Source organism: Varanus komodoensis, unplaced genomic scaffold (genome assembly GCF_004798865.1).
Source record: "Varanus komodoensis strain SLA01 unplaced genomic scaffold, ASM479886v1 scaffold8, whole genome shotgun sequence".
NCBI lineage: Eukaryota > Metazoa > Chordata > Lepidosauria > Squamata > Varanidae > Varanus > Varanus komodoensis.
In genome coordinates this window covers 3,256,852-3,278,011 of record NW_025336481.1, presented here as the reverse complement: position 1 = coordinate 3,278,011, position 21,160 = coordinate 3,256,852, and the positions used below count along the sequence as shown (strand labels likewise).

At 49.8% G+C, this 21,160-nt stretch overlaps 1 long non-coding RNA gene across 1 annotated transcript; it reads right to left on the bottom strand.

Moving 5' to 3' along the window:
• Positions 1-12,037: 12,037 nt before the first annotated feature.
• On the bottom strand, positions 12,038-12,971 carry LOC123036005. Its single transcript, XR_006417066.1, has 3 exons — positions 12,866-12,971; positions 12,447-12,531; positions 12,038-12,218 (listed from the first exon to the last, which is right to left on the bottom strand). It is a non-coding gene; the product is annotated as an uncharacterized LOC123036005 (long non-coding RNA).
• Between the last annotated feature and the right edge of the window lie 8,189 nt (positions 12,972-21,160).

The window sequence follows — 21,160 nt, the reverse complement described above, 5'->3', positions numbered from 1 at the left end:
CTAGGCCGCTTTTCTTACGGAGATCGCTCTTCGACCTGACTTTTGCTGCGCTGGGCGACCCGAGTCAGGGCTGGGCTGGCGGCACTTCAGAATGCGGGGCCGGGAGCTGCCATGCTTGGGCTGATGCTGATTTTTAAAGGAGCCAGCCCCCAGACACTCCCCACAAATAGAAAGCTAGCAGGCCAAGGAGTCGTGCACGTTTTGCGCGCGGAGGGTGTCCTTTTCGGTTTGGCTGGGTCTTCAGTGACTTCTGCTCACCGTTGGTATTGAAAGCAAGCCGAACACCAGTCGCTTCTGGCATGCGTTTGCAGCTGCTAGGCAGAAACCTTTGCGCTCTACATCAGCAGGGGGCGGGAGATAGATAATAGCACCCTCTCTCAGTCATCTCCACCCATGCCCCAAGTGGACCATGGAGGCTCCCGAGCTGGACCAGTGTCCCTCATGGCTTGGACCCACCATTTCTGGCCACCAGAGCTGAGCTAAGAACAGGATACATAGCTGGAAGCCACCTGGCTGCAGGGCTCAGGGGCTGCATTGTAATCGGCGCTGTGTGGGCACCGCTGTTTCACACCTGCCTCCTCTGGAGCACCTTTGGATTCAAGTTGAGAAGGCGTGTCTTGCACCAGCTCAACGCCTGCCCTCTCCTGAGCAACCTAGTACTAAAAAAAGTTACACTGAATTGGTGCTGACACTACTATTCAGTGCCTAAGTTGTAGCAGGGGGGATGCACTTCTGAACACACACCGGGTCAGCCTGTGGGTCCAAACAGAGGGCTGCCAACTCCTCCAACTGGCAAAAGCCCCAAGTGTGGGGTTTCGGCAGGTTCTTTCCCAGCCTAGGGGCCTGTGCTTAGTTGTAGGGCTCTAGGTTCGTAAGAAGCATTCAGTTTGCGCAGTTTACAATCAGCTGCCCATGGACACGAGTGCAAAAACACCTACGGGTTCCCCAGCAACTGGTGTTCCTACACATGTCACTGATACTAGCAGTAGCCCAAGCATCTTTTGGAGTTTAACTAGTTTCTGCATTCAGATCAAAACACATTTCAACTTGGTTTTTAAATTACCATTTAAGGTTTTGCCATGTTTTTATTTGATTGTGGCTTTTATCTGTAAGCTGCCTAGAGAATCCATCTGGATTAGTGGGAGGCATTCAAAGTTAAAGTGAAATAAATAAATCTTGCCAAACTTTTTGTAAATTGCCTCAGTTGGTATCAGAAAGGCCGTACAGAAATACACTACAGAAATTAATAAATTAATATGGCCCAAATTCCTTGTATGCATGGAATTTTCTGGCCTAGCTGTTGCAATGTCTGGAAAATAAGTAGTTTAAGAGAAATGCAAATCGTGTCATAGACCATAATGCTTCTTTCACAGCCATGAGGACTAGACATTTGACTTTTATGGAACTGGGAGCTCAGACGCTCGAGGGGCTGAACAAGCGTCGCTTTGCACAATATTGCATGCAGAAATTGTCCCAAATACTGATAGGGCTTGCTTTGTATACAGAAGGTTCCAAGATCCAACCTTGGCATCTTGATTTTAAAAAAATGATCATGGGCCTAAAAGATCTGAGAGCCTCTGTGACAGTGAACAATGCTGAGCTTGGTGGACAGTTTGATCTGGTATGAAAGGCCCATATTCCTCAGGTTCTTTTTAAACTTTTCCATTAATTCATAGAAGACAGAGAATCAGTTAATATCTTAGCTCAAAGGCCTACTGAGGACAATTTCTTTGTTTTAAAATTGCATATCTTGCTTCTGCAAGACATTATTTGTTTTGTACTCCACCTTTCTACCAAGAAAACTGACACTCAAGGAAGCCCCAGGTCATGAATAAAACTTGATTAAAAGAATAAAAAGCCAAGATGCAATAAACATGAACAACACATTGATGATAGAATAAAAACAGCATCCAGCTGAGCAGTTCTGCTGGGACACCAAAGGTTTGCTTGAATAAAAGTATCATTTATTTATTTATTTATTTATTTATTTAAAACATTTTTATGCCGCCCCCATCGCAACAAAGCCTCGGGGCGGCTTACAACAAAAACCGGGGCGGCTTACAACAAAAATGGCTTTCCATGCTGATGGAAGTTTCTCAGTATGGGGCAAACCCGGCCTCCCTTTTTGGAAAGTTCCACAGCCTGGAAGCGACTACCAAATCCACCCATGAAGTCTCCAGAAATTCCAGCACAGAAGAAGAGCGTGAGACTTCTCGACAGGTTGCCTCCTGCCTTCATGCTCATACCTTGGCCTTCCCCGACCTGGGCACCAGTTTGCATGAAGGCAGGTTTGAAGGGGAAGGAGATGGACCCAGATACCTTAAGTTGGCATGGGGAGAAATACTGACCTACCTCACAAGACCTGCAAGGGAAAGGATGGTATAGCACTTTGCAGGTTCTTCTAGAAAATGCTACACGCAGGATGAGTGTCAGCACATTCTAGCTACGAGCAGAGGCTGCAGCTCCTTCGTGAACAGGTGGGTTAATTATTAAGAATCGTTATCTGAGCACCGTGGGCCGGTTCCTTCACTAAGACCAAAGCTGGTGGCCTGTCTTGTTTGAGCGATTCATTCTCCCGCAGCTCTGTCATCGTAGCAGAACGTTGCTCTTCCGTTGTGAGGGGTCCATTGTCTCGAATCATCTGAAGCCGTCCCCCACGCTCCACCCCAGTCCAGGGAAAGATTGTCTTCCACGAAACTGGTCCTTGGTGTTTGGGGGACCGCTGCTCTAGGATGATCGAAAGATCCTGTCTCTTCATGACAACCTTTGGAAACCTTGTAGATGCTCCCGTCTCCCCTCAGTCTTCTCTTCTTGAGGCTGAAAATGCCCAATTCTATCAATCTCTCCTCATAGGGCTTTGCTTCCAGTCTCCAGATCATCAAGCCTCCCCTGCCATCCCATACTAAGCTTGCCTTCCTCCTTTGTAGCCTGGCCTTCCTTCCACTTCCCATGCATGATCTATCCTGCTCCTCCTCCTCTTCCTCCTCCTCCACTGCATTTATAGCTCACCCTTTTTCTTCTTGTGAAGAGATTTACAGAAAACAACATGGGAAATTTCCAAGAAACGCATCGCAATTGTCTGCTGGGACAAAGGGCATTTGGCACACTGTGTTCAAATAGTGAAATTTGCTTGTAGACACATCGTCGTATCCGGAGATCCGCTTCAAACTTGCCCCCTTAGTCCTCCCAAGCTGCGCATGTGATCTTTAGGGGGTCGAACTCTCTTCCCTGACCTGAAGCCTCCTAGATTGGTCAGCTCACAGCTCCTATAATTTCTGTGGGTGTTAGAAGTATGGGTGCTACATTCTAATACATCTTAAGGGGGTGCCGGATTGGGGGACACCTAGATAAAGTGGCTCCATTGAGTACAGGCTCCTTCAGGATCAAGGCTTCCTGCACCATCCAGCCTTTGTATCCAGAGTCCCCTTGACCTCAACTGCATCCAATTTTCTCCAGGCACCTGTCCTAAGAGCGCCAAGCCATAGCGAATGGGCCTGGGGTATGCATAGGTATACAACAGATACTTTGTGTCTGAGGCCTAATTCTCATATTTTGCAGTGTGATTTTAAATTGTTGTTCACAATTTTATTCTATTAAGCTCTATATACGTATTAACAAACAAAATAAATTACACCTTTGCACTTCTAGTTTAAAGGATCAGGTAAGCAGGTGATGGAGAAAACCCTTCTCTGCCCAAGACCCTGTAGAAGCACTGGGCTGGTTCATACACTCAAAATGCCCATCCGGCTTATTTAAACCATGGAGGGATGCAGTGGATGCAGCCTGGACTCCTGAATGTTCAAACCACACCTGCAGCTTGTCATGTCGCTTGATCCTGGAGTGTGTGTCGTGCAATGGCAAAACAACCTTCACATAACCCACAGTCTCTTCTAAGGCTATATGAGGATTGCCTAACCTTTGCACAACCCCCGTCACCTGGGCGAGCACGCCGGAACAAAGGGCATGTGTGCGCTTGGATTTCCAGGAACAGGCTCACCGTGGCTTGAACACGTCAGGCCAGGCACCCACGATCATGTGAACCGGGTTCTGGGCCTGGCCCCCGTGATACACGACGAGGCTTCATTCGCTTGTGGAAGCCGTTGCTTGCCTGGGGTGCCCACGGGCCACTGTTGGTGCATGCCGCCCAGAGGTGCCAGGTTTGTGTTGTGCAAACCTAGGGGTGGACAAATAGTGTGACTGGATCAGTCTTTCCCACCCTGGTCCCCTCCAGGTGTGTCGGGCCAGAATTCCCAGAATCCCCCAGGCAGCCTCAAGCAAGGGCTGGGCAATGACCTGGAATGGAAAGTAGAAAAGTGAGGGCCAGGCGGAGAGATTCATTCTCCCGGCTCATGTGCCTTCCTCCCTTGTGGAGCCAAGCAGCTACTCAAGTGTCTTTTGGCTGACGGTCGTCTGCTTCCAGACTTGGGCCCTTGGCAACCGCAACATCCAGTCAGCTTCATTTGCTGGGGTTGGACCTGAGGGCCCTCTGGCCCCTTCCTACTCCACTATTCTGGGATTCTGTCAGAAGAAGAAGTTGCTCTTGAATAGGTATTGGAACCCCAAATGCTGCTGAGAGGCAAGGACTGTGTCCCGAAAGCAGAATATGGAGGAGAAAACGGGAAATGTCACCTGAGCACCTTCTCAGTGGTGTCCTCCTTCCCCATTGTGGCCTGATGACCTTGCTGAAGTGTGCCCGGTTTAAATCACTTTTAACCTGGTCCTGAATTATTATTATTATTATTATTATTATTATTATTATTATTATTATTATTATTATTATTCTGAACTGTGTTTTGAAATAAGCACAAATTTCTCCCTGAGTCGCAAGTTTGCATTTATGTGCTTTTCATTATGTATTGTTAGGTTTTGTGTTTTGTCAGTCACCCATGGAAGTCTGGCTACCAGGTGGCATAGAAGTGTAATAAATGAAATTAAATCATAGATGATTTTTTAGAAGAAATGAAAAATGAGGTGCAAAAATTAGGAAACATGGACAAAATTTATGATGCGGCCATGAGGATATTGATCATATTGATTAGCTATAATACTTATAAACTTTGTGGCAAAATTCTATGCACCCCCACCCCTTTTTACTTCAAGTCCTTAATTAAACTCTGAAGTAATCTTTTGCCTGGAACATTTCACAAATATCTAAGAGGCATTAAACCAATAGGGATATATAATCAACGTTATGTATAGCCATATGGTGTCACAGTATATAAATCCAGAAATATCCCGCTTCTCAAAGTTATACTTTTGAAAAAGAACATCTGTTACTATCCTAATTAATTGCAACCCAGCTGCACCCTTTCCTGAAAGAAGGACAGAGGTGAGAAAGCCCCACAAAAGGAGAATTGATTCTGGAAGCTTGAAAACAAGTATTGATAATAAATTCAATTGACATCCACTCCTAGTGAAAGCTGTAGGATTTTATTAGGGGCATCTGTGTCCCTTGATCTATAATGTATATGTAGACATCTATGTACATTTGGTGGTAAGCTATGCTGAATGCAGGGGCGCATCCTGGTTACCTGAAGGAGAGCTTGCATCCATATATGCCCAGCCGCCCCTTGAGATCGGCGGGGGAGGCCCTTCTCCGGGAACCCTCCGTGAAAGAAATTAGGAGGGTGGCTACTCGGAGGAGGGCTTTCTCTGCGGTGGTGCCTAAGTTATGGAACGCGCTCCCCAGAGAGGTCCGCCTGGCGCTGTCGTTATTTGTTTTTCGGCGCCAGGCGAAGACCTTTTTATTCAAGCAGCATTTTAACTGTTAATACTATTGGATTTTATCTGGCCAGGGCGGCTTATTTTATACTGTATTTTTGTATTTTTAATTTAATGTTTATATTTTTAATTTATATTATAATTATTTTAACTTAGTGTTGTAAGCCGCCCCGAGGCTTCGGCGAATGGGGCGGCATAAAAATGTTTTAATTAATAAATAAATAAATAAATAAATATCCTTCTGAATAGAGCATTTCTGGGTGAATTCTGCTGCCCGGATAGGCATTGTAGCTGTTGCCCCGCTGGTGCCACCCAGCTGCAATTCTCCACATGGCCGCGGCTGCTGGAAGTTACAGGGAAGCTCCAAACTATGGAATTAAAAACAGAAATCTCAGGTCTAGCTTTGCTTCACAAGACTTGTGTGTGTGTGTGTGGTTTTGTTTTGTTTTGTTTTTAAATTCTGTTAAGAAGAAACAGGCCCAATTACTCAAGAAATCTTTATTTATTTTTATTTTACCCAATAGCTGAAGCTCTCTGGATGGCTCACAGCAATTAGTCAAAATACAAAAATATACAATAGAAATTCAGTATAAAATTCCAACAGACATGTTTAAAACAGCTCAAAAATTGCAGTATGCAAAAATATGAAACAGTTTAACATCTAAAACATTTTCAAGAAAGCGAGACCTAATTAAAACAGTTGGCTAACTGCCAGAGCTTCAGCTGAAATGCATACAGAATGCAAGGTGCCTGGCGTGTGCTTCATTTCCTTCCATTTTGCTCCAGAAAAAACAGCCTTATATTTTAAAAATCTATAGAGAGAGAAAAGTTGACAGAAATGCTGCCACCCAGCTATTCTTTACTATATTTTGATCTAGCCTTTCTTCCTGCAAAGAATCCAAAATGGCTTACATCATCTCTCCGTGCAGAAGGAACCCTGGGAGGTGTGCTGGGCTGAGGGTCAGGGACCGGGCCACAGTCACCCGAGAGCTTCAGGGCCGAGCAGGGACAAGAAGCCAGGTTGCCCGCGTCCCGGCCTGCACCTTTAGCCTCGCTGTCGCACTGGCTCCCCACCTGATGGGGTCAGCCACCAGGAGGGCACACCTGTGGCCCCCCGAGGGATGCCACCAGGCACCAAGAGTGTCTGGGACTCCTTCAAGGGGGTGGCATTAACCCCCCAGGTGCATCCCCAGGTACAGCTGGAAAAAAATCTTGTCTGAAACTTGGAAACCATTGCTGCCATTCAGTGTCAACACCGCTCGACAATGGACTCGAAGCGATGGCGCAGCTCAGTCTCCAGCCCAGCGCTTTCCCCTTGGGAGGCAGCGGGGGAGGACCGGTGAACCTCCCTGACCGGCTCCACACGTCCCGGTGGCAATTTCCGGGTTGTTTCAAGGCAGCTTCCCAAATGCTCTCTATCAGTCTCGAAATGAAGTTAATTGAGCCTTTCTTAGGCTGTCTTTGGGAGGACCCTCCACAATTCGATATGCAGCAGCATTCGATGCTGTGAACTTGCAGGCTAAAGCGGCAAAACTCAGGCACGGCTTCAGCCACCCTGCCTTCATTAACAAGCTTAGCCATCTGATAAAAGCAAGACACAATGTTTCAAAAGGGGTAACCATTCTGTGTCATCGTTAAGCGAGATCTCTCAGAGGTGCCACTCTCCCCCTTCTGATGCCGCTTTTGGGTCTTACTGACTTCCTATTATACAAATTCTACTGGGACCAGAGCTAAAAACATTACTATTATTTTAAGGCGATGCACGCTTCCTGTTAAAATGTCAGAAGCTGGTTGCTGATTCTGCTTCTTGTAAAATCTCTCTTTACAGTTCGAGAGACCATTATGTTAGCAGGAAAAGAAATATGCCCACTGCTGGTTTTACCTAAGAAAGAAGTTGCTGTGGTTGTTGCACTGATGGTTGGATTACAGTCATGCAAACTGTTTGGAGAATGTCACTCATGTGGACAGTGCTGCCCTGAATCCCAGAAGAGGAACCCGAAGGGATCACGTGAGGGGGCACCTGGGGCCCCCAGTGGCCAACCCATGCTTCTGGCAAGCCGTAAAAGCCGCAGACCTCCCCTATGCTTTGCCCCGCAGCTAGCTGGAATTCCGAGACACACACAATTCTGAGACCGGTTTGATCGCCTCGCGGTCCAGGGGACTCGCAGGAGTCTCCTCCAGCACCACAACTCAAAGGCCTCAGTCCTTCGGCGCTCAGCCTTCCTTATGGTCCAGCTTTCACAGCCATACATTGCAATTGGGAAAACCATCGCCTTGACTATACGCACTTTTTCTGGCAGGGTGATGTCTCTGCTTTTTAGTATGCTGTCTAGATTTGCCATAGCTTTCCTCCCCAGGAGCAAGCGACTTTTAATTTCTTGGCTGCAGTCCCCGTCTGCGGTGATCTTGGAGCCCAGGAAAATAAAATCTGTCACTACTTCCATTTCTTCCCCATCTGTTTGCCCTTCAGTCTACAGGCGATGCCCTCTGAATGAGGTCAGGAGCATGTGGGTGCTAGACGGGGCATTCTCAGTCGTGGCCCCTCATTTCTGGAGCTGTCCTCCTGGGGCTTTGGGATTAGCCCCCACTGTGAATATTATATTATTATTTTATTTTTATGATGCCCAATGGCTGAAGCTCTCTGGGTGGTTCACAGCAATACATAAAATACAGTAGAATTACAGTATAAAAATACAAATCACAGTAAAGCATTATAAAACATACAGGGCAAAACTTACAAGCCAAATTTAAAAGACTACAATAGCTAACACAAATGCAATCACAAGACCTGTTAAACAGCTGACACAATCCCCCTATATATTATTTAAAGCTGATTAAATGTTCTGTCTTAAGTGGGCAGTCCTAAGCTGGTAGCAAAAAGCTCTCAGTGGAGAGCTTGTTCCAGAGCTGTGGGGCCACCAGCGTGAAGGCCCTGCCCTCATTGCCACCAATTACAGCTTCCTCACACATGGCAGTCAGAGGACAGGTCCCAGATCGTTAGCATAGTGTCTGGGTCGTTTGCAGTTAGGAGAGGCTTGGTTTTGGGCCTCCAAAAGTGCAGCTATTCCCAGAGATGGGGCACTAGGTGCCTGGAGGCTCACAGGGTGACAATTGGCCTTCCCTGTAGCAACGAAAAATACAAGAGACTCCACCATCTTTTAGTTTCATTTTAAATCCTGTACTGTATTTTAAATTTTAGAGAGCCTCAGCTATTAGGCAGTACAAAAACGAATTAATAAACAAACAAGTAAAGCTTTGTACCACTGCTAGTTCTTACCCTGCTATAAAGTCCTTTTAACCATTTATTTTTATAGTATATTTTGTGCTTTAGGGTTGCTTTAAATTGCAGTGAGCCACCCAGAGAGCCTTGGTTATTGGGCATGATATAAATGTCATTAAAAAAAATAAAGCCATTTCTGCTTTGGATCATCGGCTTTTTCTCTTGCCGCATTCCCAGACCTCTGTTGGAAGAGCTGCCCTGCCTGATTCTGGTCGAAAGCAAAAGATCTGTCAGCATTTCCCCCCATCTGCAACAAGTAGCTGGTCAGCTGTCTGAGCAGAAAGGCAGAGATCACAGTTTTCTACACTGTGGTGAAAGTTACTGTGATTCTATTGAAATAATAGCTTCTCAACATGCATCTGTAGGTACAGCTTAACATATGTACATTTTATGCAAATTGCTGTCCTCTTGTGTCTCCTTTTTTGGAGATGATCTTGACCTTTTTTCGGCAATTCATAAGTGGTCACTCTAGTTCAAACTGCGGAAAACACTACAGTTTTTTCTTCTTCTTTGGCTCGCACACAGAAAGATGGGAGCTTTTCAAATCTTGGAACTGCCTGATGGAGAAACCAGAAGCTTGGGCTGAATCCACAGTGGGGGTGGGAGCCTCCCTTCCCCCCCTCTTCTAGGCAGAATGTGGCCACATGTGTCTCCCAATTTCCTGTCTGTGTGGAGTGCAACAGAACCCTGGAGGCTCCCAGGACCTGAGCGCCGAGAAGGGAGGGGCTCTTGCAGTTCCCCCCGTGATGTGCAAAAACTCCCTGTCCAGCTCCGCAGCCAGGATGTGGCTGGCCAGAGACAAGGCCAGACAAGAGTGACAGAGGGACCAGGACAAGGGCAACAGAACTTCAGGAAAGACAGAGTGCAAACATAAAGTTTTATGGAAAGTCCAAATCATAGCCATGGTGCAGGTCGAGGTCAGGAACCAGAAGAATGCATGAGGGCAGAACAAGGACCTGGTTGGGAACGAGTCAAGGTCAAGAAGCAGGAGGACAAGCTGAAGTGCAGGGACCTTGGACAGGGTAACGGGGCGGGAGACATGGCAAGGCAGGGCTCATGCAAGAACAGGAACAAGATGCAGCGAGGTTCAGGCAGGACGCAGGGGTTGAGTCACAGCCCGCAGGAAGCCCTGCGTTACTGAGGCGATACAGCCAGGCAAGATACATGGGAGAGGCAGGATACAGGTCAGGCAAGAGGCAGCCACCAAGGCAAGGCAACCTGGAAAGGCAGGAACTGTTAGGCAGGATGTGGGCACAGCAGGTAGCAGGCGAACCTGTGTGGCTGAGGCAACAGGGCAAGGCAGGAGACAGGGCAAGGAGCAGGGGCAGGAGCAGGAGCGGTCAGACGGAGGGGCGGCATGATGTCCCTCTATAGGTGCCTCAAAGGCTAAGGCTGTCACAGAGAGGACGGTCAAGACCTCTTCTCGCTCATACCAGAGCGGAGGATCCGGAATAATCAAGTCAAGTGGCAACAACCCATGTTTAGGTTAGATATCAGGAAAAGCAGCATCTTCACTGTTAGGGCAATAAGACAGTGGAACCAGCTGCCTGGAGAGGTGGGGGCTCTCCCACACTGGAGGCATCCAAAATCAAACTGGGCAGCCACCTGAGTGGGATGGTGTGAACTGGTGTCCTGCCACAGCAGGCAGCTGAACTTGATGGCCTTCTTGGCCCCTTCCAACTCTACTATTCTATGATTCTATGAAAAAGAAACTGGGACAGCCCTCTGAGTGGGATGGTGTGATGTGGTGTCCTGCATCAGCAGGGGGCTGGACTAGATGGCCTTCAAGACCCCTTCCAACTCTACTTATTCTGTGACTCTATGAAGGTGCCGGCAGCCAGAGCATGCCTTTGTATAGCTCTCCTCCCAGGATCCCCGGATGCACTCATCAGGAGAATGCAGTGGCGGTTGCTCTGGTCCTGGCCACCACAGCAGCCCAAATCCTGACACTACCCCTACCCTGTGCAAAAGCTACAAAAAGCAGAAGAACAGGATTGGCTGGGATTTTGCCTGGACCACCAGCAATTCCATGCTGGAATACAGAACCTTTCTCTTGTGGATAAAGTCGCCACCCTTTTTTCTTTTTCCTACACCTTTAGCAACAGCTTGGCAGACTGAGACGTATTTAGCGATGTATTAATCCCTGGCTTCTTTAAACCATCCTTTGTCCCTGCAGCTAATAGAGTGGCACAGAAAGGCCGTGTCTAAAATTAATCAGCCGAAAGACCAACCCAACAATAAGCCATCTGAGCAGCAAAGATCAGACCTGTGGCATCGCCACACTCCAAGCGCCTCGGTGGACAAAAATATTTTGACCTGGCCCCAAAAGGACTGCAGGATCGGTGCCAGTTGCGCCTCTACAGGGAGAGCATTTTAGAAATGAGATGCCAATGTGGAAAATGCTCTCCTGCGGCAGACAGAGGCGTATCACAAACATCCCTTAACAACGGGAGCTGGAGAAGAGACTCTCCTGAAGATAGCAGTGCTTGAGCAGCATGCTATGGGAGGAGGCACTCCTTCAGGACTTTGGATCCCGAGCCATGGAAGCCTCTTGAGATAAGCACCTTGAATTTGACCAGCAGTGCGGTTCTTTCCAAACTGGTGCAATGCGCTCCCACCTGGCCACTCCAGCAACTGTGCTCTGCACTGTTTGGAGTTTCCAGATCATCATCCAGGGCAGCCCCAGATGCAATGCCTCACAGTGGCCTAACCGAGAGATCAGGGCACAGATCGCCGTGGTCAGAACTTCTCCATCCAGGAATGGTTGCAGCTGAGGAAGCAGCTGATCAAGGACACGGCATGCCTCCAAGCCCACCGGACCCCCAAGAATCAAGGACAATGTCCATGAGAGGTAACTGCTCTTTCAGGGGGAGAGCAACCAGCGTGGCGCTGTGGTTAAAGGCCTGGAGCTGGGCTGCCGGTGATTTGGTTTCCAGTCCCTCCTCAGGCCTGGAGCTAACTTTGGACACTCAGCCCAACCTACCTCACAGGGTTGTTGTTGCAGGGAAAGAAGAGAGTGATATGAGCTGCTTTGATTCCTTTTTCTAAGAAAAAGGCAGGATATAGATCAAATAAATAAGTAAGCCCCATCTCGAAGAGGCTGAACACCCGATTCCTGGACAGAAGAACTATATAGTGGCAGTCCTCCATTTTAACAGGATTCAGCTTCAGTTTATTGGCCTTCATCCATAATCAAATCTGGACAGCAATTCAGCACCTGTACAGCCCCACGTGACACAGATAGAGAGAGAATTATCAATCAATTAATTAATTAATTCTATGCCACCCAATCGTTGAAGAACTCCAGGCAGCTCAGAACAATTTATCAAAGTGCAATGATAAAAAGGATACAATTAAAAAACAGCTATAATAAGCACAGCATAAAATTCCAATGTACAAAATTTTAAACCGTTTAAAGGGTGTACAACAATTCAATAAAACCAACCTGTTCAAAAGAAGCAGACATATCCCATCATTCACTGTTTGCAAGAAGAGCCTTAGCCACGGGTTGTGAACAGATGGCTAAACGTCTGAGGGAGAAGATGGGTTGTGGAACCACACAGCACAAACGCTGCTGCCCCCCCCCCCCAGCCGCCCCGATCGCTTTCTAAAGTAGGAGCGAAACCATGGCATCACTAGGGAAAGTCCAGCAAGACTCGTGCTCAGCTCTCCCACCTGGGTCACCGAGGCTGCTGAGATGCCAGAGCACGGACTGGGACAGGCCAGGGTCAGCTCCTGCAGCCGGCCTCTTGCAAATGCCCCTTTCCCCGCGAAGGGGAGTGTGAACCACTGGGCAGCGGGGGTGCTCAGCTCCCCTGGCCGTGGAGAGCTCCCTAAAAGCAGACGACCCACAGCCCTCCTCACCTTCTGTGTCCTGAGACAGCTTTGCAAAGAGGGCTGGCTGCATTCAGTGGATGGAGCTGTGGTCTTTCTTTGCCAGCTGCCTCTGATCAAACATGTCCAGGGAGAAAGTCAGATGACTGGGGGGAGAGGGGAAGAAAAGGCTGGGCAGCCCCAGGCTGTGCAAAGAGTTAACAAGCCGGTCAGTTGTCATTGGCCAGCCAAGCAACGCCTCTTCGGGTTCCTTGCTCATTATTTTTTCCTCTTCCCCTTTCCCTTAAATTATTATCAAGCTAACAAGTCCGGGCTGTTTTTGGGCCAGAAAGGGGTGTCAACTTCCAGACTGCTTGCTCTCTCTCTCTCTCTCCCTCTCTCCCTCTCTCTTAAAGCTTGTTTAATCTTTAATGCAAAACCATTGAAACATTATGCAATCCCAGCAAATAGGGGCATTTCGCAACAGTGCATCAGGCCCTCGCCGGCTGCCTGAGAGCCCTCTCCCTTCTCCCTCTCTCTCCTACTCCACCCCAGGGGTGGGAACCCACACGCCTTGCTTGTCTTCCCCCAACACAGGTTGCTGCTCACCTGTCCTGGGCTCTCATCCTTGCTCGCCGCTCAGCGGGGCAGCAAGTTCTAGTGATCAGTGAAGGACCGGAAGCTGCGTCAGCTGTGTGAGACTGAGATGGGGCGGGTGGGCTACGTAGTCCAGCATTGCCTATTCCACCAGGCAGCAACCCTCTGAAGAGCAGGCAGAGGCATTTGTAGGCTTGGCCCCCTCAAATCCTCCGGAGCAAAGGCAGACAAGCGTTGCCTCGCTGCATGGTGGGATAGCAGGATTGTGGCCCCTGTCGCCCCTGCCCATTGGCTGTGCTGGCTGGTCGGGCTTGGAGTCCAGCAGCCTCCAAAGCAGCCTTTTCCAGCTCCTCCAGATGTGGCAGGACTGCCATTCCCATCATCCGAGCATGCTGCCGGTCCAGGCTGGACCCTTCTACATGCGCCGCACGTGCTCTTGCTTAAGCGGTGCTCCCTCCTTGTCCCGTGCAGAACCGTCACGCCAGTGGGAAGTCAGAGCGGCCAGCAGTTCATCTTGCCCTTCTCTCGTGTCTTTAGGCACACTGGAACGGACCAGGCCTCTCGCTAAGGCCGCTCTTTCTCGGTGATTTATGCACACAGGGAAAGCCACACGGGGCCAAACGCACGGGAGAGTCCTCCACTCTCTCTCTGCCTGGGGCTGCAATGGGAGCCGAGGGGCACTGCCTCGCATTTCACAGACCAAGGCAAGAGGTGCCGATGGGGCTTCCATACGGAAAGGCCATCCCCGGCTGCTGCTCTGCGACATGGAGGGCAACCAAAAGCCACCGCATTATATTTCCCTAATACTCTCATCAGGGCCAAACAGGAACAATCTGGCCATGAGGAGGTCCCTCCTTTAGTAGGAGAGGAACAAGAAGTTTGGAAACGGAGCACATTGCATGTGATGGCCGAGAGCCTTCTTCTCACAAGACCCCAGAGCCCTGGACGGCTCGACGCAGCGATGCCTGCACTGGCATCCAGCTGGGTCATCATCAGCCGCGTTCTCCTGAGCCGCCGTCTCGTGTCCTTCAGTCGTTTCTTGCCCGTGTTCCCGGCGTCCCTTCTGCTCCCTTGCCGGATGTTGCTCTCAAGGGCTCTCCACCCACTGGAGCGCTGGGTTGAGGCAAAACCCACTGACCCTTCACATGATGCTGCTGGAACGTGTTACTCACAGTCACAAGATGACGAAGCCCCGTTCCAGCAGCCCTCCAGCACACGCAGGAAGAGCGCCGATTTATTCCAGTCTTCCTGCTCGCGGCTCTCTGTCCCCAGTTCCCCACGCACAGCGGCTCAAGGCGTTAGAAGGAGAAGATACGGCTGGCATCTCGAGCCCGACACCCTCCATCCCCCTTCTGCGCCCCAGCTTGGCCTTCCTTCTGCCATGGCACCCCAAGGTACCCTTCAGTTCAGTGCTTCATCCACCAAATCTGCCCCTGGTCATCAGGCCTTCCCTGGTTGTAACAACATGGAAAAAGTTCAGAGTTTGGGCCGCTGGTGCCCTTCTGGCCACAGAATCATGGAATAGTAGAGTTGGAAGGGGCCAGGAAGGCCATCTGGTCCAACCCCTGCTGTTGCAGGACACCAGTTTACACCAGCCACTCAGAGGACTGTCCAGTTTTGCCTTGAGTGTCCCTAGTGTAGGAGAGCCCACGAACTCTAGGCAACTGGATCCACAGTTGCGTTGTTCTGACACTGAGAAAGCCTTTCCTGGTATCTAGCCTGAATCTGGGTTGTCGTCGCTTGACTTGATTCTTCCATGTCCTAAACTCAGGTATGAGCAAGAAGAGATCTTGGCCTTCCTCTTAATGACATCCTTTGAAGGACTTCTAGAGGGAAACCTTGTCTGCCCCTCAGCCTCGTTTTCTCCAGGCTGAGCATGCCCAGTCCCCTCAGTCTCTCCTCACAGGGCAGAGTTTCCAAACCCTGGATCCTTTTTGTTGCCCTCCTCACGGCTTCCGCCATCCCCTGGCAGGATCAGGCAGGTCCCCTGGGGGGTTCTTTGAAAGACCCCCCAGGAAGCATCAGAAGGGCTCTGACCAAAGGCTTATCCAGTCTTGCATTCGGTTCCCACAATAGCCAGTCAGTAGCCAATCACAGTTGGAAGGGCCCAGAAGGCCCTTGGGTCCAACCCCCCACTCACTGCAGGGCTCCAGGCTAAACCATCCCTCCCAGATGGCCGCCCAGCTGCATCCTGCATGCCTCCAGTGCGAGAGAGCCCACCGCCTCCCCAGGTCACGGGTCCCATTGCTATATTGCTCAAACAGGAACCTGCTTCCTATATCTCGAGCCCATTATTCTGTGTCCTGTGCTCTCGGGTGACTCAGAAGAGATTCTGGCCTTCCCCTGTGTGGCAGTCCTTCAAGTATTTGGAGAAGGTTATCCCATCAATAACACCCTCCCAGATGTGTTTCCCAGCAACCAGCACGGAGAAACACACCACCTTCTCCTCTGTGAAGTTGTCTCATCCCACTTTACAGCCACGCATGTCACTGATCACCACTTCCCGTTCCGAAGCAAGTCGATGGACGATGCACAGGGAAAGGGGGCCTTCTTTTCATCCATTGTGAACATGACCTGGGGACACATCTGGGAGGATGCTCACAAAACACGTTTGTGAATATTTTATATACTGTTTTAAGAGTAGGAGAAAAAGCTCTACTTTCTCCACACCATGAATAATTTTAGACATTTCTGCAACTTGCTCAGCCTTTCCGTAAGCTCAAGAGCCCCGGCTGTGGCAACTTCTTTGGCGAGCAGAGATGAGCTGCCCTCGCAGTGTTTTGGTTGCCCTTTCCTATAACCTCTTCTGCTCTACAATCCCCTTCTTGAAGTGTGGTAACCAGAACTGCCACAGTACACCAAACCTGGTTGCAATGTAGGTTTGTTTATGAGCAGTGTGACATTGGCAGTTGTACTGTTTATGCCTTACCTAGTATTTATTTTTCATTATTATTTAATAGATTTAATATTTAATACTGTTGACCATAAGTCTAGGCAGCTACAATACTCAATATTGAGTAGGCCTTTTTCACAATGGCCACAGACTAACTGGGTCACCCTTTTCTTCAAGCAGTCCACCAAAAACCCAAGTCAATCAATGCCACTCCAGTATACCATATCATGAGAAGATTTCCCCCCCTCCCCCCAGTTGGTCTATCATGTTCATGACCAGTCAGAACCCTGTCATGAAACTTCAGTGTGGTATCCTGGTTTTTCAAAACTCTGAAGAGATTCAATGGGTTGTTGTAAAGTGTCCATGCTTCACCTGGGAACTCCTAAGGAAACACCACAGATTCCAGTGGAAAGAGTGGCACTGGAAGGGGCAGCTCTAGGCATCTCAGCTCTACTGCAAGAACAGGCTCATTCAAGCACGGCCCCACAAGAACTTGCAGGGTGGTTGGCGTTGGCAGTTCCCCAGGCAAGCTGGGAGAAGCAGGAAAGCGTGCCACCTGCGACAGGTTGCTATGTTTTGTGAATCCAGTCACTGGCTGGATTCAGACAACAGGGTAACCCCCACCCAAGGGCTGAGCACGGGTTGATGGCAGCTCATCATTTACTGTGGGTCGTTCGCAAAACTTGGCTTATCATGTTTCAAGAACTTTTCAGAGTTCAGCAATAACGCTCAAACTCAAGGGTTGTGTTATTGTGTTGTCTAGAGCCGGATGAAACACAGGAAACGTCTTCTGCTGGCCCAGGTCACATGATCACTGCGGCTCACATGATCACTGTGGCTCACCACAGTAGGTGGCTCAAGCTGCCGCCTAAGCCGGTGCCCTTTCCCTGGCTGCTTGTCCAGGCGGGCAGCATGCCCAGTGGCTGGAGTATCCGAGGACGATTCCTGCCTTGGGCAAGTTGTGCCAGGTAATTGGGCAAATGGCCCCAGGCCCACGCTGGCCCACGCTGTGGGCAAAGCAGGCCACCCTGGAGGTTCTCCAAACCAAGCCCCCGAGCCAGGCCACGAAAGGTGGCTTCAGCTGGGGGCGCACCAGGCCTGGAGCCCCAGATCTCTCATCAGAGCCTCAGCTCTCCGGGAGGCCCCCTCCCCCACCTGCTGCTGCCCAGGGGCACCTCCTGGAAGATGGGGAGCCCTGAGGGTCTCGTTGCCTCTGAACTCCCTGGATCAGCTGGCTTTGTGCCCACCTGTGCCTCCCCTCTGCTGCCCGCTTTGCATTTTTCTACCCGAGTATTTTTCCCCCAAGATCAAATGCCCTCCTCTTTGCTCACGTGTCCCTTTCTACAAACGGGGTGCCCAGGAGACAAGGCTCCTTTAGAGACACGCACAGAGAGACTTTGGAACACATGTAAATTATCGTATGCAAATCTGCACATATTTCTGGCTCTGGCTCTGTTCAGTGTCAAGCGCTGCCCCAGAGACGATGGCGTCATCTCAGCACGGTCACTGCATTCTGCGGGGACTGAGGCGGCCCCATCCCGAGCGTACCTGGAGGGACCAGAGGCCGAAGGGCTGCCTCCCTGCATGCAGAACAGGAGCCCGCACGCCCCACACGCCCCCCGAAGCCCCTGTGCACACCTGCTTCCTCCCAGCTTTAAGGCTTGGTGGGCGGACAGACGTGACAGCAAATGACAACACATTCAGCTGCCAGCCCAGCCTTTTCAGATGTTTCAGGCAACCTGCTCACAACAACGCAGCAACAACAGTGTCATGCATACCTTTATCAATGAACTGATTGCCTTTTAACTTGGAAGAATTGAAAGCTCATTTGTAAAAGGGCAACCTCCCTGCCCCCCGCACATGTGTGAACCTGTTGACTTTATGCACAGACGGCATCAACGGCGCAGCTTTTTTCCGTGCTCAGCCTTGCTCCAAACAGCCTTCTCCAACCAGTTAAACCGATGAGGCTTACAAGTCCATCCATTGTCTCTTGGTACCCTTAACTCCACCTTCCCCACCTGGTGCCAGATGTGTTGGGCCAACCCTTCCCATCATCCCCCAGCCAGCTTGCACAGAAGCCCCAAAAGCTCTCAGGTGGTTATCTCTGTAGACTTGGGGGCTTTCACCATTCATCAGACCCTCAGCTGTTTGAACTTGCCCTGTCCGCTCTCCCCAATTACAGCTCACGGAGGTCTCGGATTTCTCCATTGACTTCCATAGACAGGCCTCACTTCCATCTTTGGGAAATACAGGTTTTCCAGGGAATGACAAATCCAGACAGTGAGACTTTTCACTCTGCGTGTTTTGTTTTTCTTTGTCTTTCTCCATCCTCCCCACTCCCCACTCCAGTCCCTGGGCACATAATTATGCACAATTATTTCATAATACTAGTATGTTTCATTATATACTGACGTACAGAGATATACAATATGCAAGACATCAGTGAATCTTTTTATATTCCATTTTAAAATTGTAGCACTCAAGTTTTGTTCCTTTTTCTGGTGTGGTTGATATGTTTGTTTCCTATTGCACAGTTTTAAACATTGGAAAGTATCTGGCATCTCTGTGTCTTGTTCTCACCCTCTTCCCCTTGACTCCCTTCCGCTCACCAGTCCCCAGATCTGTAGCACCTCTGAAGCATTCTGGGACAGGGCTGCCCATGTTCCCCCGTCATCACACCCTTCAGACAGCGAATTCCATCTCCAGTCTCACCAGTCCACTTTTCTGTTCCGAGGGACCACTCGACTCTCCTTGGCCTTTCCTGGCTTTTTGGGGGTGCTTTAACCCATGATGGGTTCCCAACACATCTCCGAGGTCTAGTTAGTGCCACCACTGGGCTCTTGAGGGTACTTGGGCAGGGCCCTCCATGCTCGCGAGCCTCCCTTCTCGCCACTCCTGCCACCCGCGGCTCTTCCTCCGCTTCCTCGTTCTCCTCACAGCTCTGTCTTGCAGAGCCATGAAGCAAGTGCCCGTGGCATCTCTTGTCCTCCTCCTCAGCAAGCCACACGATCCTGCGAAGCAGCAGCAGCAGGTGCCGGGGCTGGTGACTGGGGGCCCCTGCGGAGCTGGGCATCCCTGGCCAGGGCCCAGCCATGCCCAACTTCAGCGCCGGCCCTGGTTGTAGAAAACCTCCAGGTTCTCCTGAGGATGCCGTTGCTGAAACACCCCACTGTGGGGAAAGAGCTTTCAGCACACAGGGGAATTCTGGGAAGCCTTTTGTTGACAAATTTCTGTCTCAGAACAGGCCCAGGAGCTCTGCTTGGGGGGAAAGCATGCTGACCTGCACCAGGGCAACCTCGATGCGCTCGAAACATGGTGCTAGAGAAAAGCTTTGTGAATACCCTGGACGGACAGAAGTGCAAAGTCCTAGATCAAATCAAGCCGGAGCTTTCCCTGGAAGCAAACACGACAGAACTGAGACTATCATACTGTGGACGCACCATGAGGCGGTGAGATACCCTGGAGAAAAAAGGAAAATCAAAGGCAGAAGAAAAGGAAGACCAAATCGGAGATGGATGGACTCCATCAAGGAAGCCACAGTCCTGAATTTCCAAGAGTTGAACAAGATGGTCGTGGATAAGGCATTTTGGAGGGTTTGTGTTCATGGGGTTGCCGTTAAGTTGGAGATGGATTGATAGCACATCCCAAGAACAGGATGGCATCGCTAGGAAACTGAATCTCTGGGACCAAAATGGGGAAGCAGTTGCTCCATCATAGGAGCCGGGTCTACCTTCACCTTGCTAGTATATTAGAAAAATGACATATCGGCTGAGCACCCAGATGTACCAAAGTTATAAAAGGCCAAGGGGGATTTTAAAAACAACTGATTGAATCATGGCAAGAACCTCAAATGCAAGGATGTGTCACTGGAGTCCAAGGCCAAGACCAGCCGAATGACTGTATCCCTGGTCGCTGCGTCTGGGTTTGAAAGCTGGACAGGGAAGAAAGCTGGCAGGAGGGAAATGGATTCATTTGAAACGTGGTGCTGGAGGAGAGCTTTGCAATTCAGATCGGACCAGAACTTTCCCTGGAAGCAAAAACGACAAAACTGAGGCTGTTGTGCTCTGGCCACTTCAGAAGGCGTAACTCCCTGGGGAGGCAGCAGTGCTGGGGAACATCAAGGGCAGAAGAGGGAGAACAGCTTTGCGGTGGATCAGTTCCATAAAGGAAGTCACAGCCTTGAGTTCACAAGAGCTCAGCAGTGAAGGACAGCTATTTTGGAGGGCTTTCAATCCATAGGCTTGCGATGAGTCAGAGGCGGCTGGATGGCATGTAATGACAGCAACTAACGCAGTGGCCGCTGATTTTCTCCAGCACTGGAAGCAGCCTGTCTCTTGGGTATTCATTTATTTAGAGCTTTTGTATGCCGTCCCATCGCTTATAGCCTCGGGACGGCTCACATAAATAAATAAACATAACACAAAATAATACAAAATACAATTAACAATTAAAATCCGGAAACACCCTGGCTGTACAATTAAAACCTACAGATATTAAACTTTATTAAAATATTGTTTAAATAAAAAGGTCTTAGCCTGGCGCCGAAAAACAAATAACGACGGCACCAGGCGGACCTCTCTGGGGAGCGCATTCCACAGATGGGGTGCCACCGCAGGGAAGGCCCTCCTCTGGGTACTTTGCCTCCTGATGTCTCTCCCGGAGGGCTCCCGGAGGAGGGCCTCTGCTGCTGATCTCAAGGGGTGGGAAGGCAAATAAGGAGGCAGGCGTTCCTTCAGGTTCCTTCGGGTATCAGGTTCCTTCAGGGTACCAGATGCTGCTATCGCAGGCTGGTCCCACATCCAGTGCGTCCCAGTGCAAAGGAGGACGCAGGACTAGCAACACCGTTTGCCTGGTCC